This window comes from Microtus oregoni, unplaced genomic scaffold, assembly GCF_018167655.1.
Source record: "Microtus oregoni isolate MIOR12 unplaced genomic scaffold, Mior012 000048F_ref0000485, whole genome shotgun sequence".
In the NCBI taxonomy this organism is placed as follows: Eukaryota; Metazoa; Chordata; class Mammalia; order Rodentia; family Cricetidae; genus Microtus; species Microtus oregoni.
In genome coordinates, this window is record NW_024543222.1 from 18,375,776 (window position 1) to 18,393,985 (window position 18,210).

General features: G+C 48.3%; 1 protein-coding gene across 1 annotated transcript in view; it reads right to left on the reverse strand.

Moving 5' to 3' along the window:
* Positions 1-15,812, reverse strand: part of Map3k14 (mitogen-activated protein kinase kinase kinase 14) — a 47,542-nt gene extending 31,730 nt beyond the window's left edge. The window contains exon 1 of the mRNA XM_041635864.1: positions 15,730-15,812. The gene's annotated coding sequence lies outside the window, so the exon portion shown is untranslated. The remainder of the gene's footprint in view (positions 1-15,729) is intronic.
* Positions 15,813-18,210: the final 2,398 nt, after the last annotated feature.

An 18,210-nucleotide genomic window follows, 5' to 3' on the forward strand; every position in this document is an offset into this window, starting at 1 on the left:
AGGGCTGTTACACAGAGAAACCCTGTCTCAAAACAAACAAACAAACAAACAAACAAACAGAGCAGAGATACCACCAGAGCTCACAAACCCAAAGGGTAAAGAAGGAAAAATTTGCCACTGTAACAGGAAGCAAGGGAATGGAGAAAAAAGAAACCAGGGTACTAAAATATAAATAATGCAAGTTAAAGTAGCAGAAATAAAAATGTTAATCTATCATTAATTTTAATACACACAAATATTTTAAAAACATATAATCCTGTTTAAACCTCTTCAGTTCTGGGTCTACACAGGAGGCCAAGAGGCCATACTCAGCTCAGAGTATTTTAAAGAAGACCATTATTGTATACATGTATGAAAAAAAAAAACCCACAGGGAGATGCTAACAAAAGAAACAAGACACCATCTTATACAAGAACTGAAAAGATTTGGAAAACAGATGCTAATCTAAACCATGTGAGTTGGGCTTGGTGGTGCACGCCTTTAATCGCAGCACTTGGGAGGCAGAGGCAGGTGGGTTTCTGTGAGTTCGAGGCCAGCATGGTCTACAAGAGCTAGTTCCAGGACAGGCACCAAAGCTACAGAGAAACCCTGTCTCAAAAACAAAACAAAAAATACCAGTCTCCCAAACAAAACAAAACAAACCCCAAAACCAAAACCAATCAACCAAACAAACAAAACCCCCAAAATCATGTGGTTCTCATATCAGGCAGAGAGCTCAGAGCACATAGGCACAACAGTCTCTCACAGACCCCACTGAAGCGTCTTAGAGCCAGTGACTGGAGGCAGAGAAGGCTTTTGATGAATAAGGTCTCTGTCGGTAAGTCCTGTCCTCCTGTAGTGCTGTGAAGGCCCTGGGCACGCAGAGTGGGTCTGCTGGGTACCCTGGCCTGGGTGCTAGAATGACAACGAGGAAAAGGGCACAGTTGTTGAAGGGGTTCATAGTACGCTGGGGTAACAGACAAGCTGTCAGAAAAGGACGTTGTAAAGCAGAGGAGGTCTAGGACACAGACACAGAGGCCATGCAGTGGGGCGGGCACACAGGGAAACTCGGAGCAGCTGCAGCAGGATCTGCTGCAGCGGGAGAGGCTTCCTATGGGTGAACAAGAACTGCTCAAGGGAAGGGAGACACCAGCAGGGGGCTAGGGAGATGCCAGCTGGTGAACCGCTTGTAGCCATGTGCCAGAGGACTTGAGCATGAGCCTCAGGTCCTAGTGAGAGACTCAAAACACTAAGGTGGGGGCTCATAGGTGGGGCTGCTTGCCACTGAGCCAGACAGTAGAAGGAGAGAATTGGCTCCGAGTTGCCCTCTGACCATCACACCCACTCTGTGGCCTAAGGAAATAAAAATACAATAAAAAGTAATAGGTGTGGTGACTCTTGAGGAACAATACCTGAACTCCGGCCTCCTCATAGACAAGCACACACACTGCAAACACACACACACACACACACACACACACACACACACACACACACAGTACTCTAGGTGAGGAGGGCCCAGGAAGATGTAATCCAGAGGGGAGTATCTCTGTAGGAATCACTACCGCTTTAGGGAGCTGGTGGGTAGGCTGAAGCCACAGCGGCAGTTGGTGAGACTGGAGACGAAGGTCGGGAAGGGATCATGAAAATGAAGCTGGTCCTCCTATACCCCAGGACCTAATTCCCAGGAGAGTGAGGCTATAACCCTCCATTCCCTCACATTCCTGGGGATAGAGTTATAAAAGGAGGGCCCTGGGGGCAGGGAGCAGACAGTAGCTGCTGGGCAACTATTGTTGGTAAAAGTTACAGGGCTCTGGAAAGGTTTGCTGAATTCTTTCCCAAAGGATATGGGAGCAGGTGGCCACTAGCTAGGGGGAGGCGGCACGCCAAGTACTGTACTTGGGCACTCTGAGCGTCAATGAACTGAAAGGATCTTGACCCCCACTCCCCCTTGGCCAGCCTGAAGCCTGCTCCCTGGAGGGAGATTTCTTTTGTGCATTTCCCATTAATGAAGATATGAAATGTGAAGGTTCATTAATCATTAACATTTTACAGATCGATAATATACAAAAGAAATCTCACATGCCCACAACTATTCGGTCTTACTGCCAATTCCACAAAGACAATGGCAGGGCTAAGAAAATTTGTGGGATAGAGCTTATTATAGTCCTCCAGTCCCCACCACATGTTTGGCAGCCCGGGCTGGCCCGGGGCCCGAGGAAACACCAATGCCCTTAAAGGCCCTCAGGATGCTAAGGGCAACCACCCGTGTCTATTCTATTAGTGTAGGTCTTAGCCACTTCCACCCTCTCCCTGACCTCGGCCCATCCCCACTGGGCTGAGCTCATCATAAAACATCACGTCCTTTAGACAACCTCAGTCTGAAAGACGTCGGCCGGCTCTGCAGTGCTTATGGGTCCAGGCCCAAGCCTGTGGTCTATAATCTATCTGACCACCGTTTCCCCAAACACAGGGTGTCGCTCTGGCTGCCGGCTCTCCCCAAGCTTTTAGCTACTGAGCTCTACAGGTCTCCCAGTGGGCCTTGCTGTGTGGGCCACCTGACACTTCCTGCTTGTCCTGTACAGATTAAGCTGAGGCCTTCCCCTTCCAGGAAGTCGCTGACAAGCCACAGCACTCCAGTCTCTTTCTTCCTCTTCACTTTGACCTTTAAACACACCCTCATTCACTTTTACTCATCCATGCAACAACACAGCCGAAAGTACCGGGGACAGAGCGCGTCAGACAACAGCTACTTTTATGCAGCTATCACACAGAAATGCAATCTTGATAGGGAACAACTAGAAATACAGATGCACAGCTGACGCTGTTCAGTGTGTCCATAGCAACAAAAACCCAGAATGAAATTGATTATGGGGAATTATTAAATCACAGCACATCCATTAAAATGTTTATAAAAATTAACAATATGAACAAATATCACTGGAGACAATGTTAAAGAAAAAGTATATAGAAGTCTACGCAAACTCTGGCCCTGAATAGTACTTATCTTGTGTGGTTGACTTTTTTTTAACTTTAAGTGTATGGGTGTTTTGGCTGCATGTATGTCTGTTCACCTTGTGCATGCCCGGCACTCGCAAATCCCTGAAAAGGTTTGTTGGATCCCCTGGAATTGCCAGTACAGACAATTGCGAGTCACCATGTGGGTGCTGGGAACCAAACCCAGGTCCTCTGTAAGAGCAGCCAGTGCTTTTAATTGCTGAGCCATCTCTCCGGTCCCTTCTATAGTAGGTCAACATCTATAAAAACATAGACATAGAGACTCTGTCTTAAAACAAAAACAAACAAAAAAAATCCAGACGCCAGCAGACAAAACAAAGGTTCTCTTCTTGTCAGACTTATTAATGTCTTAGTATTTTAAAATATTTTTATAATTTTCTCACATTTTCTTCAGTGAGTTATTCTATTTTATAGACAGCAATTTCAAGTGATTAAACACAGACAGACAGACAGACACACACACACACAGAGAATACCATAGAAAGTTTAAGTCTTCCCCACTCTTCTGCATCATCCGGAGGATGGGCTTTACCCATCCCTCTCATATTCCTCACTGATGTCCTCTGTAGTACATTACTTTCATAATGAAGACAGGCAATAACCAAAAAGGATCTCTCGGTAGGGGACAAGAACTGCAGAGGCATGGCACGTATGCATGTTTGGGAGTGGTACCTGGTAAACTTAAGATGACCTCAAACATGCAGATACAAAGGTGTATACCAAACCGCTGGCCACTCAAAGAAACAGAAGGCTGGAGAGGAGAGCGCCTCACTCTGAGTTTTGGTTTTTATTTCTCTCTCTTTATAGTCTCCCTGGGGACTGTGAGTTTTAATAGTTGTGACTCAGGAAGTAAGAAAGAGATAGCCATCACATACCACACACACACACACACACACACACACACACACACACGGGACTTCTGCAGTGTTACAGACGATCCACCTACTATTCTATGGATGAATTCTGTTTCCAGAGTCTCACTTAGAAGTGGTACCACAAAAGCCCATCCTTGTTCACATTTTTTTTTTTTTTGTACAGCTGGGAAATAATTCTGAGTGGCACATTCGTGGGACTGGAATTTCTGGATGACCCTCTGTTAGTGGGCTCATTCTTTTTCTCCTGGTCAGGGTCTCAGGGAAACAGGTGATTTTCACACATCCTAGTTATTTGCTTAAGGTATTACCCTTATAATCCTCAAGGGATTTCTAAGCCAGCCGGAGAGAAAATGGATAGATGGATTACGTGCCATTTATTCTATATTTATTTAAATGAGAAATGAGTCCTAAATTGACCTTAGATTCAGAAAGGCCTTTGGCAGTCATTTATTCCAACACATGACTTCTTACTAATTAATGTTGGAGAAGGGCCATTCACACAAAGACAAGGATGGAAGAGCCGAGTGCGAATCACCGGCCTTTCACATTTTGAGCTGTAGGCAGGGGCAAGTCAGAAAGCAGAGACCTGGTGTCTCGCCTGCGAAAGAGACATTCTCAAACCACAGACAGGGTTTTAATGGATGACTGATTGCAATTCAGGGCATGTGACCAGTACCCCACGAGTGGGGCTTGCAGAGGGACAGATGGAACGTGTGATGAAATGCATCCCGTGCCAAAGGGCTTTGCCTGTGCTGAGCTGGTACCTACTTCAGCCCCTGGTCAGCAGAGCATCTCACACAGATACTGAAGGGAGGCGGAAAGAGAACTCAGAACACAGGGGCAGACCCATCCGAGGGTGGCCCCAAAGAGCCCTCTGCAACCCGTCTGGCCTCTGTCTCCACTGGCAAGGTCTCAGCACGGAATGGACTGAGCAATGACCTAGTGACACATGGTGACCTCAGTAGAAGGGCTGGGATTAGTTGTCTTGCCGTATTGGGTATTTTCAACATCAGTTGTCATCTGCATACATGTAATTATGATCTGATTCATGTAAACAGAAATTCATACTGGCAGCTATTACTGATCGTCATATATTGTGTGATGTATGCATTATTTCTTAAATCCTTACAACTCTGTATGCAAGACATTAATATTATATCCTTCATTTTTATTATTTTCATATTTATTTGAGATAGGTCTGGCTATGTATCCTAGTTGGCCTGGAACTTGCAATTCTTCTGCCTCTGCTTCTTGAGAGCTAGGGTTACACATATGAGCCACCATGTCTGGCTACACACGCCCTTTATATAGAGGAGGAAATTGAGGGTCTGGAGGTCATTTGTTCGATGTCACATTGCAGGGAAGGGGCAGCAGTAGGATATACATGAAGGACTTGTATGCTGAAGCCTACTCAGCCATGGTACTGAATCTCTTATCCAATGATCCGAGCTTTCAAAGGTGGGGCTGAAATACAGAAGCTGCTACAATCCACAGATCTGTTAGTGACACACCCAGGGATTGACCTGGGAAGAAGTATCTCAACGGCCAAGCACGAACAGACAGCCTAAGTTATAGAAAAGGAGCGGAGAGGCCGGGCGGTGGTGGCACACGCCTTTAATCCCAGCACTTGGGAGGGAGAGGCAGGCGGATCTCTGTGAGTTCGAGACCAGCCTGGTCTACAAGAGCTAGTTCCAGGACAGGCTCCAAAAAAAAAAAAAAAAGGAAAGGAGCGGAGAGCAGAAACTCCAAGGTGGAATTGTGGCAGGCCTTTGTTCCTTGGCCAAGGGATGAGAATCTCATCCAGGAATGAGTCTATAACCGAGTCCAAATTGGCTATTTCTTTGATAAAGTCTAGTTCTGGGCTTCTTGATTCCAGGTCACTGGTTTGTTTGTTTAATAGCAAAGCCTTGAGCACCAGCATCCAGGCCATCACATGGCTAATACTTTGTCTCTAGACCCCGGACACTGGGCACTTAACAAGCCTTAAAAAAAAAGCGTTACAATGCCATTTTACATGGAACTTGCAAAAACTTTGCACTAAGAAAGTCAACACTAGCCAGAAGGTGATGGCACATGCCTTAATCCCAGCACTCGGGACAGAGGCAGGTGAATTTCTGTGAGTTCGAGGCCAACCTGATCTACAGAGTGAGTTCCAGGAGAGTCAAGGCTACACAGAGAAACCCTGTCTCAAAAAAAAAAACAACCAAAAACCACACTTTACACATAAACACACATGCATGAGCACGTGTGCACACGCACGCACACACACACACCAAAACAAACAAACAAACAAACAACACCAAATAGAAAAGATGCCTGAGAAGGCACCTCTGGGTCACAGAGGCCATTCTGGAATCAGTAATGCAGGAACTTCACTTTATACAATAAACAGTAAGAATATTTTATATATATTATGCAAAAGCATTTTAAGTGTCCTTTAACTATGCATTTGAGGATATTCCTTTAACTAGGATTTCTCATAAAATAAGGATTGAAGTATACACCATTCAACAGTTTCCAAAGATTACAATGTTACCCCACTGACTCACACTAAGTCACCCCACAGTCTCTCCCTCTTTTTCTTGTTCTCTTTTGCTTTTTTTAAAATGAAGTCTTGGTATGTAGCCCAGGCTGGTCTTGAACTCATACATCTTTTTCTCAACATCCTGAGTGGTGGGATTACAAGTGTGAGTCACCACACTGTGTCAATCCTGTTTTTCTGATAAATCAAAATGCATTTCAGGTTCTTGCCAAGGCTTGAAGTCATCATTATAAGTAACAATTCTGTTGTAAACTATGAAACACGCCCCCCCCTCTCAACCTTTTGGACTGATTTATAACAAGGAGCTGTCCCTTGGATATAGCCAATCCTGCTGAAATACAACCATTACCCTCCTTTCTGGGTTTATATATGTGATTTTTACAGGTGGGGCTGGTTTCAGGCCTTAGTGGATAAAAGAAAGCCAGGTTCAGTGTCTCTGTAAGGGAGGAGGCTTCGAGTTCATTGTAGTCACTGGTGGCTGGTTCTGAAATTGAGGAACTGATTTGAGGAACTTCAGAATAAACAAGAAACCCAAACAACGTGGCTTTCTGCAGAAGACTTCCAAAGTAGGGGGATGGGGGTGTGTTGAAGGAGACACATGGTCTGTTCTGTGGAGCCCTGACCATGACCTAGTTTTAGATGCTGTCCTACATAATCTTTGACAAACTATCCTGAGTGATCAGCTGGAGACACGAGTGCCAGGGATGCATCTGACATGCCCACTTACACTAACGGGTCATGTCTTAGCTCTCTCCTGCGGTGGGTGATGTGGGAGATGACAGGTAGGTTCTCAAGAGGTTCTTCAGCAAAGTGAGGGAAACTGGGGAAAGCCTATGGCTCTTCCTCTTCCTCAGACCAACAGGGCCTAACAGGAATATAGATCTGCACCCTGCACTTCCATTTGATGACAAATATCTACTCTATCTAGTGGGTACCATTTTCCAAGTGCTGGACTGGCTAGTGGAAATATGATGGTGATCAAGCCAAACAAGAGCTTTCCTTGCACATGTCCCTGACAGACCATCTTGGCACACTGACCCTAGTCGTCAGAAGGCTTGACATGGGCCAGGCCTTGAGCCGTCTGCACATGATTTGGGCCTACATGGCACCAAGCACTGTGTGCTCCTGAGTTTAAGTATGTTGGAGCACCTTTGTACCACAGGGCCATCATGTTTGAACATGTATACTGAAGACTCCAGAGTGCGAGCAAGCTCCGCTTCCAAGGTGAGAAGCAGGAAAGGGTTCTAGGAGGAGAGAGATTAGACACCGGCAGGCCGAGGGGGAGGCCTCCTCCTATAGGGGAGTTCTCTGTGGGACAGTCAACACTGGCTCAAGCTGCAGCATGTCTCCTTGGGCACCCACTTTCCCTCTATGGTGAGTTCTTTGGCAGAAGTGCCCCGGTTCCACTTGCTTTTAACAACAGATGCTCAATGCTGTATGATCCAATAAAGCCATCATAAGATGAAAACACTGTCGAGTAAATTCGTGGGTTGTGCCTAATGCCATAGCTTACTGATCATTACAGATGAACAACGCAGCACTTTGCAGTATTGGCTATGTTCCCTCATGACAGTGATGCCGACAGGGAGCTATGACCCATAGCCAGTGCCCAGGCTCACCATGGTCTTGTATTACTTAACACCAGCCCAGAAAGAGATCAAGTTAAAAATCTGGAGCATTTTCTAGTGGATACCAATTGCTTCTGCATCGTAAGTTCAGGAAATTGTAAGTTGGACCATCGTCAGTGGGACATGGATGTGTTCTACCTAACTGAGCTTGGCAGTTAACACTCTTTACAAACATCACTTGAGTGAAAAAACAGACAGTTGTGGCAGCACATGCCTGTAATCCCAGCATCCAATAGGCAGAGGCAGAGGCGGCAGAGGCAGAGGCAGAGGCAGAGGCAGAGGCAGGAGGGTGGCTGAAAAGTCAAGGCCAGCCTGGTCTATACAGTGAATTATGGGCTCGCTAGGAGTGCATAGTGAGACCTTGCCTATAAAACAAAAAAAGGAAGCAAAAAGGGCCAGCATGATGGTTCAGCAGGTAAAGGAACTTGTCACACAAATCTGTGGCCTGAGTTTGATCTTAGAATACAGGTAACAAGGGAGAAGGACAGAACCAACTTCACAGGGTTCTGTGACAACCCATGGAGATGTGTGCACTGTGGTATACTTACCCCCATCCCTCATCTATACATACAGACACACACATAAGTAAAATTTAAAAAAAATGACAAAATAGATGAGGGCCATAGACTCTGAGAGCCTGCCTGGGTTGGTATATGTGTGTTCACACTCATATAAGCTCAAGGTAAGCTCAAGGGGACGGTGCTTGCTGGCTGCAGAAATGGAACACGGTGATGACTGTATTCTGATTGATCCCTGTAGGAAAACCTGCAAGTTAGATGCTGAACCTCTCCTCTCAACTTCTTCCCTAAATACTGAGCTGGTGACCCATTTACTTCTGATTGAGAAGACGAGCCTTCTGGCCCTGCGATCCATCTGGGCTGACCTGCATATGCACCCTACATAGGGACGGATGGTGCACAGACCCCTCTTTTACATTTCTGTCTACAAAGCTATTCCTGCCGCTCAAACCACAGGACATAACAGGTGCGACTTACGGGCTCGGGGAGCTGCTCCCCACATTCACTCCCCCAGGCAGAACACTGCTGGCATTGTCTTAACTGGCGATCACCCCCTCATTTGGGGTCAGCTAAACTCCTCTTTCCTTCTAAGTCTCCCAGCTCTTCCTAATACCAACCGGAAGAGTCTAGTCAGTAAAGGGGAAGGCCAGGGTCACCAGAAGGATCAGCTAGAACAGCTCTTTGCATGTACAATGGGCCATTACCCAGCTATGACATCATGCTTTGCCCTTAGAGGCCTCTCATGGAGAGGAGCCAGACAGGTCGGGCTGGGGTGACACCGGCTACTCAGGCTCTTCTGGCCACCTGTATGCCATGGGCAACATGCCACATATTTGGAGCAGAAAGACACAAATGCTCCTTGGTGTCCAGTGTTTTGGAAGCTCACCATCAATCAATTGTCACTCAAGACCCATGTTTAGGTAAGACACTGCTTGGGGACAATGAAAGTATCTTAAAGGTGGAGACACCTTTGAGATTTCCGGGTAACCCTGCCTAGACTTTATTTTCTTAACAACCCCAGCCTCCTTTCAACCACACAAACCTGATGGTAGAGGAGAGAGTCAGAGAGCTTTCTGTTTACTTTTTCTTAGAAGCAGAGCAGAAGCCACGCAGGTCCCATCATTTCCAGGGCCCAAGAGCTTGCAGGGAGCCCGAGAGTGGTGGCGCTCCTGTGGGGAACCGGGAGCTGTTTCACAAAATAAAAGTCCTACGCTAGGGTAGCTCCTGGGCCCAGCGGCAACAAGACACAGTGCAAAGAGCTAAGCTCTGCCTCCAAGTCGCTGGATGGCCTCAGTCAACCTTTTGCAGAGGTGGGTACAATACTAATGCATATCTGCCCCTACCCCCAGGTGTGTATGTATGTGTGGACACCAGAGGGTGACTGTCACGTCAGGGGTTTTCCTCAATGGCTCTCTACTTTTTTTGCCTTTTTCTCTCTCACTGAAACTGGAGCTTACTGATTGGCTAGACTGGCTGGCATGAGCTCCCAGGAGGCCCCTGGATCCTCCTGTCTTTACTCTCGAGCCTTAGCACTAGGATCACAGGGACACAATGCTGCACCTGTTTTTTTAGGTAGGTGCTGAGTTCTGAACTCAGGAGGACTCTGTGACAGGGACACTTGCAAGGGATTATCAGTTCTACCGAGGCCCTGAACTGTCAAGTCCATCTTGTGGATGGTCCTGGACACGCGGACTAACACTGAGTGCACTAGTCAAGGACACACTTAAGACCCTCTGATCATGGCTGGCTCTCTGGAATGAGATTCAGCAGAAGCTGTGACCACTGGAAAATGGGAGGGGAGGATGGTTCAGGCCTTCCCCCACTGTTTCTCTCTGGGCCCACACACTGACCTGGTATATGGAGACTAAGGTGATCAGTTTACCTAACCCCAAGCTTCCTGAAGCCCAGGGAGCAACAAGCCTTCCTTCCCAACCGCTGGAGCTCTTGTGAGCCTCCAACTCAGGTGACTGAAAGGAAGGCAGAGGTGAAAAGGGCTCTCCCCAAATCTCTCATCTCTAAGTACAATTTGTATCTCTCTAACTCTCTGCCAAGGGATTTCCCAGCTCCCCAGGGCCAAAGCTCCACTCCTGCTGCCACGCTGAACTGTCACTGGATATGAGCCATTTTCCACCCTCAAGGTGGCTGGGCTCAGGAGTGGTGACACTGCTGACCTGGGCTCTGTGCCCTGCCCATATGACCCACCAGGACATGGCTGTCAGTCAGCAAGCTTTAGGAGCCTCCCACCGGCTTCCCGCTCCCTGCTCCTAGCCCTTGGGCAGGAATGAAGGTGATCTTTGGCAGAGGACTTTTCAACAAGGTCTGCTCAGGACTTCCTCTGCAACGGGGGCCGGGGGAACAAACGGCCTGTTACCTACACCCCTGCATGAGTGACTCACCTTCCAGAGAAAGTACTCCCCTCACCTAAGAAAAGCTGCTTGAAAAACTGACTAAGGCACCTATCATATGCAGGCTGTGGGGCTGGCCAGTGACTGAGCAGGTCCAGATGCTCGCTCTGCCTCCACCTCCAGCCTTGAAGGCAAGTGCCACCCCGGGCCTGCAGCTTTCATTTTCATCTGAGCAAGCTCCTCACGAGGCTTGACATCCGGTGATTTATTTTTTCTAAAAACTAGATTCGCTTTAGAAATGACTCTTCGCCTATCAAGACAGCTTCCCCAAGAGAAAACAAATGCAGTTTAGAGAGAATGTCAGTGGGGTGGGAGCCAGTATTTTTGTTTTGTATTAAGAGGGAGAAAAGAATTTAATTCCCTACCCCCACCAAAACCCTGTGGTATCTGAAGCAACCTGCACATTCTTGACTCCAGCTCCAAGGCCCCCAGACCTGGTTATAGAGATCAGACAGTTTTAAGGGAGAAGAGGTGGGTGCCATGTGCTGATGGAAACCATACTCCCCCAAAAAACAAATGTTGCCTCCTTGTCTTCCAAACAAAGAACAAGCCCTCAGTGGTTTATATTCTATGAGCACTGTCTTTCTCACCCCAAGTTAATGCTGAGACCCACTCAGGGAGGACATCGGGGAGCTCCCGGACAGGCCCAGTTCTGTTTGGACCAGAGTCCTGAGAGGCATGCAGGTAACCCTATGTAGGACTTTGAACTCTGACCAGACAGATCCTAAGTCTTTTTGAGCTTCTCTGAAGTACAGTTAGGGCAGGATGTATAGTAAGCCTGGGGCACCAGGGGCTAGAGAGATGTCTCAGTGAGTGAGTACGTCTGCAGCCCAGTCTGAAGACCTGAGTTTGCTCTCTGGAGCCACACGGAAGAAGGAGAGAAGTGACTCCTGCATACTGTCCTCTGATCACGACATGTGTGCTGTGATACACATGTGTGCACACACAATGACTATATATAACAATGTGTGGGAAAACTTGACAGCTAAGCCATCCAGGCTGGCTGAAAACAACGACTGACCTGTCAGACACCCATTTTCCTTCATGTGGTCTTAGAGAAGTCAGATCTCCAAACAAGGTAGCAATCGGCTGCTACGACTACTGTCACAGCGACCACGACAACGACCAACAGCAGCGACAGCCACTGTGCTCAGCCCAGCACACGCTCCTCTTGTATGCTCAAAACCATGAACATTTCTGATCCCATATGAGATGGGGCACTCCACGCTCACAGAAGTGAAGCCATTTGCTCGAGGGTACACAGACAGACAGACAGACACATAAACTGCCACACAGATGTGGTGGCACTATGACAGGCTCTCCCACTGTGCAGACCGCTTGCGCCTTCTGCCTTAGCATAGGTATAGTTTTCATTATGACCAGTATCAACAGTCAGTAAACAGTGATAATAATTAAGAGCCGTTATGATGGCTGAAGCCCTGGTTTAATTACGTTCAAAATTGACTTTCTGAGGAGAGCGACTTATCACTCACTTATACAAGTATCCTAAAATGATGAAGTGTATGTCAAGAAAAGTCAGTTTAGATTCTAGTCACAACACCAAATCCCTAAGGATTAGTGTCTGTTTTACTTAGTACTAATTTTAAAGATCTTTACCCTATACTGTATATATTTATAAATATATATATATATATAAAGGCTGTCTACCAAATTATTCCCTATGCACATAATTCCAAAGGAGTTCTACCAGGGAGTTCAAGATGAAAGACTCTAAGACAGCAAGAGGCAAAGGGAGCCTCAGTTTAAGCATGAATAAAAGAACGCACAGGCTTTGGAGGAAAACATCCTTAGTCCTGTCACTCAGGCAGTTAGAGAAGCTCAGAATGCAGGCCTCTACCTCAATGCCCTGCACAGAACTGCCTTTGTGCCCGCCTTCCTATGCTGCCCGCCTTCCACCCAGTCTTCCCGCTCTGCCCCACAGCTGTCAGTCCTGCAGTCGGCACCCCCACGTGAATGTGGGGTGCTCACATTTGAAGTGCTCACTCTACCCGGATGCTCACGCTTGAAATGCTCACCCTACCCTCACCCAACCCGTGAAGACACTCGCCTCCATTCCTTTCCCTTATTCGGGATCCTGGTGTGCAGAGGGCTGACTTATCCTTATAGCTCCTCAAATCCACTCTCCAAACCGTCCCGCTCCACACCCACTTCACGCTGGTGCCTTCAAAAGTGACCAGAGTGCCCAGATGCCTCCAGTTTAACTGAACTACTAAAATGGGGCAAACAGGAAGCATCACACACAACTGCGGTAGTGACTTATTAATCACGAAAGCAGAATTTTAGTTGCATTTTAACCTTTTGCCAGGAAAAAAAAAAAAGCATTGAGATGATGGAAGCCATCAGTGGAAATGTCTGCTGCCTGTATGGGAAGCAAGCTGACCTTTCACTTAGACTGAATTTGGTTCAGATTCCTTATTTCTTCCCAGAAAAAAACAAAAAACAAAAAACATCTGTCAAGCCACCCAGGATGAACCTGTGAGCTCTTCCCGGGGCAGAAGCAAATGTTGGGAGAAGTCCATGTTCTGTCCACCGAGATAGGAGAGAGGAAAAAAAAAAGGAACCTAAAAGTGACTTCAGAGGCCAAGGGGACAACATAAAACTCCAAAGAGGGGCACAATGGCCTAAACCAACAAGCCCAGATTTGTTTTTATCTATGGTATACCCCTCCAGTCTCTTTCCAGCCCCTAGCTAATGATGAACCCTCTCCCTCACAGAAAACCCTCCTAGCAGTTGCCCGGGGTGGGGGGGGGGCAGTCAGGGTGAGTCCTATCCTCTCTCAAACAAACACTCCGATCTGATCACAAAGGAATCAGTGTTCATCAGGAGAACCAAAATGAGGAACCAAACCTCTATCTGCCAAGGCTGAACGGCAAAACCAGACGTTTTTGTTTAATAGACGAGGGTTCATTTGCCAGGGTCTCTGTGGTGCCAATCACACAAACTCTAACAGTTACCAGAGGCAACAAACAAACAAACCAACAAAACCCCACCTCAGAGCCGCTCCTTCTACTCAGGAACAATCAGAAAATGACCACTTGGTACTGTTTAATTGCACAGACTGCTGAGATATATTTCTGGGTACGTACAGCTGGGTACTTCTTTCTAAAGTCAGACATATTAACTATTATTATGAGATCTTCTGAGAAATTCACCACCCTCTTCCAAATAAATCAGGATGTCTTCTTTTTTTTTCTTTCCGGTGTTCTGAGACAAGATCTTGCTATGAAGCCCTCACTGCCTCCCAAGTCGCAGTGATCCTCCTGCCTTAGCCTCCCAAGTGATGGGATTACAGTTGTGTGCCATCATGCCTAGTTTTCAAGATGTCTTAAAGGCATCAAAAAAAAAAAAACTCAGAAAGCTGGCATCGATCCAAAGGAATTGCCTTTGACATCACTTCAGATACAAGAGAAAATCCACATACATCATAAGCAAGACAACAACCTTCAAAGCAACCTTTCATGTTAAGAGAAAAAAATATTACCCCAGATCTCCCCCCTCTTTATCTATCTAGTTACCTTATGCAGTCTGAATTCTGAGACCTGAGAACTCACTCTCAGTCACGGGCTTTGAGGCCTCAGACAAGGTATGTGCGCCTTCACGACCCACACCCGGTTCAGGTACTCCTCTTAACTGGATACTTCTCCAACCATCTTACCACACCTACCACTGCAAGGGAAAGTCACTCAGCAAACCCCTGCATGGCTGATGTTAGGATCCCCGATCTTTCAAAAAACCCATGTTTCTAGCCATAGTGCCAGTGTTCCAAAGTTCACTCGACTTGGTGCCACGCTCATCACTTAGCTTCCTTCACTTTTAGAGACCTTAATCAAGTCACTAGTGTTCAATTAAGAACAACAACAACAACAAAACCCCTGCCATTAATACACTGATTTTTGAAACCGTTCTTCACTCAGCCTCTCCTTTACAACCCATGGATACCACTATCCATCCTTTAGTGCTGACAGCCATCTTTTAATCTCAACTTAAGGGGGAAAAAAAACACTTTTTTTTGAAGTTAATGAGCACGGGGGGGGGGGAGGGAGAGACCTTTTCTGAAGTTAATAAACACGGAAGAGACTCCGAAGCAGGTGGGAATCTCTGCCTCTGACAAATGTTTCTTTTTACTTGGTGACAGGTGGCTGCAAGCTGCCAGAGCTACGGTGAGCTTCCAAGATGGGACTAGTACATATAAACAGACACCAAAAGTCCCGAGTAGAACACAGAATCACACAGAAGGGTCAGGATCATCGAAGAGGAGCGATACTGTGGGCGACTAGCAGTGTCCCGCCGAGTACCCAGGGCAGTCTCGGCTCCTTCTCCCAGCACAAGTGACCCCAAGCACTTCACAGGGAAAGGCAGAGCGTTTCACGGCTAGGGCGGTGGAGTGATCTTCTCTCAAGGGGGCACCTAGGAGCAGGGTCTGGTAGTGGGGCGGCTGAACTCGATGGCACGAATGTTGGGGAAGGGGAGGAAGGCAGTCCCCGCGCGCGATCCGGGCGAGCGTGTGACCCGTGGGTGCGCGGCCTGGAAGCTCCGGGCGAGCACAGTGTTGCGAGCGTGGCGCTGGTGGCGCGGCGCGTGCGAGCTGGTTAGACCGCAGCCACCCAGCCACCCATCCCAGCCAGCCCTCGCGGAGAGCAAGGCCGCAACCCGGTCCCGGCCTGAGAAGCGCCCCGTCCCCGCCCGCTCAAGCCCTCAGCGCCCCGCTTTAGGTCTCGGGGCTATGTATGCCCAGTCACCTACCGGCTGAGCGCCGTTCTCCTCAACCAAGCGAGTGTGGCGCTTCGCCGACCAGCGATCGCTCGGGGGCCCAGCCGCCCCTCCCAGGCCACGCCCCCATTCTAGCCCCGCCCCGGGCCACGCCTCTCCCCGTGGCTGCGACTTTGCGAGCTTCCCGCCTCCTTTCTTTGGCCGTATCGCGACCCTTGATCCCGCCCACACCCACATGTAAGCCAATAAGGCGTCTCCTACCCGCCGGTCTGCACCCCACTCCCTAGCAGCGATTGGCCAGCGCGGTCTTTCCCAAAATGGACACTGTTTCCGGCCAGGGTTTCTGGAGGCGACGACTGGGTGGACGGGCGGGCAGTAGGCGGAGGAGGCCTGGGTGTTGGTGGAACCACACACATGCGCTCTCGGCTTCTGGCAAATCTTTTTACGGGTTGCATTCTTTTTGAGGTTACGGGAAGGAAGGGCGACTGTACGCATGCGTGGGCATTCCCGGCTTCGGCTTTGGTTACCTTGGAGATGGCAGGGCGCTCTCCCTCCAAGGTCTTGAATTCATCTTTGACGGTGTGCTTGCTTTCTGGGATCCTGGTGGGGCTAGAAAGACATTTATGGAACCCTTAGTGTGTGCCTGGTGCTGTAAGGTGTTCGACGATGAAGTTACCGTGCCTACCTTCGAGAAGCGCGGGGGACCAAAGGCCTAGTGTTGAAACACAGGAGCGTGCAGATGTGAGGTTCAATCTCTTTCCACCCCAGGGGAAGCTGTGTGGTGTGAATGCTACGCACAGGATCCAACCTAGACTACAAAGCCAGAAAGACCTGGTGTTTGAAACGGTGTCTATAGTGCCCTTTTGATGGGGGCAAGAGGAAGTGTAGGGAATGTATGGATTATTTTTTCTTTTCTAGCTTCACTATTGAACTTTCTACTGTACTGCAAGCTTCTATTTAGTGGTAATAAGGAATCACTTTTCTCTTTCTTTCTTTCTTTCTTTTTTTTTTTTTTTTTGAGTTTCCAGAGTGAAAGATGTGTTGCGGCCGTAGGGTCTCTGCTAGGGGTTCTCATTGCAGATGCAGGGACTGGCTGTTGGTGGGAGTGGGCAGCCCCATCCAAGACTGCCTTGGGAAAAAAGGAACCTCTTGTCTGGAAAGGTTTGAGCCAGGGCCAAGCCACTGTCTGCTTGTGACCACTTTGCAGACCTCGCTGCTTTCTGGAGATGTGTCCAAGCAGACATCTGTTGTTGGACACAGGAAAGGCCATTCATTTAGACTGTGTGGAAATCCCACAATCTGGTCTGCATTCCGGAGACTGAGGCAGGAGGATGACAGGTTTGAGGCCAGTCTGGGCTGCATAGCCAGACTTCGGTTTGAAAACAAAAACAAACAGCCTACAACCCAAGAGTCCCCCACCCCCACCCCGGCCAAAAATACGGTAGAGCAAGGCCTGCAGTTGCTCATAGCCCTAGCCCATGCTATCTTATTCTCAACCATGGCAAGCGTGGCTCCTAGAAACATGTCAGGCTGTGGCTTCCACAAAGCCTATACTTCAGAGTCAAGACAGTCTCTGGGACATACTGGGCTCTGCCAGGGAGCAGCTGAGAGAGGTGGTAAGGCAAGAAAACAGCTGGACTGGGGGGCTTCTGAGAAGCTCCTGCTATCCCCGGGGTTTGGCAGTTCAGTGACTCAGAAGAGAGGCAGAGCTGGGCAGATGTACAGGTTGGTATCAGGTCTTGGGTGTCTGTCTTTTCCCTCCCACCACCTGCTTGCCTCTGGGCAAAGCACTTCTCAGGAAAGATGTGGGCAGCGGGCCCAGATTCTGCTGTCGCTCCCTGCAGGGCTGGCTCACTTTTGCCATCTCCCTCTCACCCTTCCTTCTTTAAGATGGCCAGTGTTTCTGGGCTCTACTAGTTCTTCTCGACCCCTCTGTGGTCCTGGTTCCCTTCCATGCATTGCCTATTCCATCGAGGTGATCGGGTCTTTAACCCTACAGTGAGAAGTAAACCCTTGACTAGAAGCTCTGCAGGAGGTCACCTTGCACAGGAGAGAACAAACCTAGCAAGGAGAACACTAGGGAAAAGCAGGGCATCTCGACTGCAGCTGCTTTTCTCCTGTCTCTTCCCACAGTGTGTGAGGTGAGATGCAAACGCCCCTCTCCCCTCTCGCAGTGGCCCCTAGGGTCTCTCTGAATCTGGAAATAGCCACTGCCCTTGGAGAGACTTGGGGCAGAAGGGACTTCTTACTGGTCTAGTAAGTCATGGTAGCCTGGGCAGGCTTCTAGCCCTGAGTCACTTGTGCAACTTCAGCTGGGCTTTAAATAAAATAATTGACATTTACAGGGCGACTCACACCTAGGGCAGTGCTGGGTTCTCGGTGCGTGGGGTTTCACATCCCATCCATTTCAGGTTTGGAAACACAAGGGTAAGACTATGCCAGGCCGAGAGCACAGCGGATCTGTTTTGGGTCTAAACCCAGGGCCTTGCATACCCTAGGCAAGTACTCTACCGT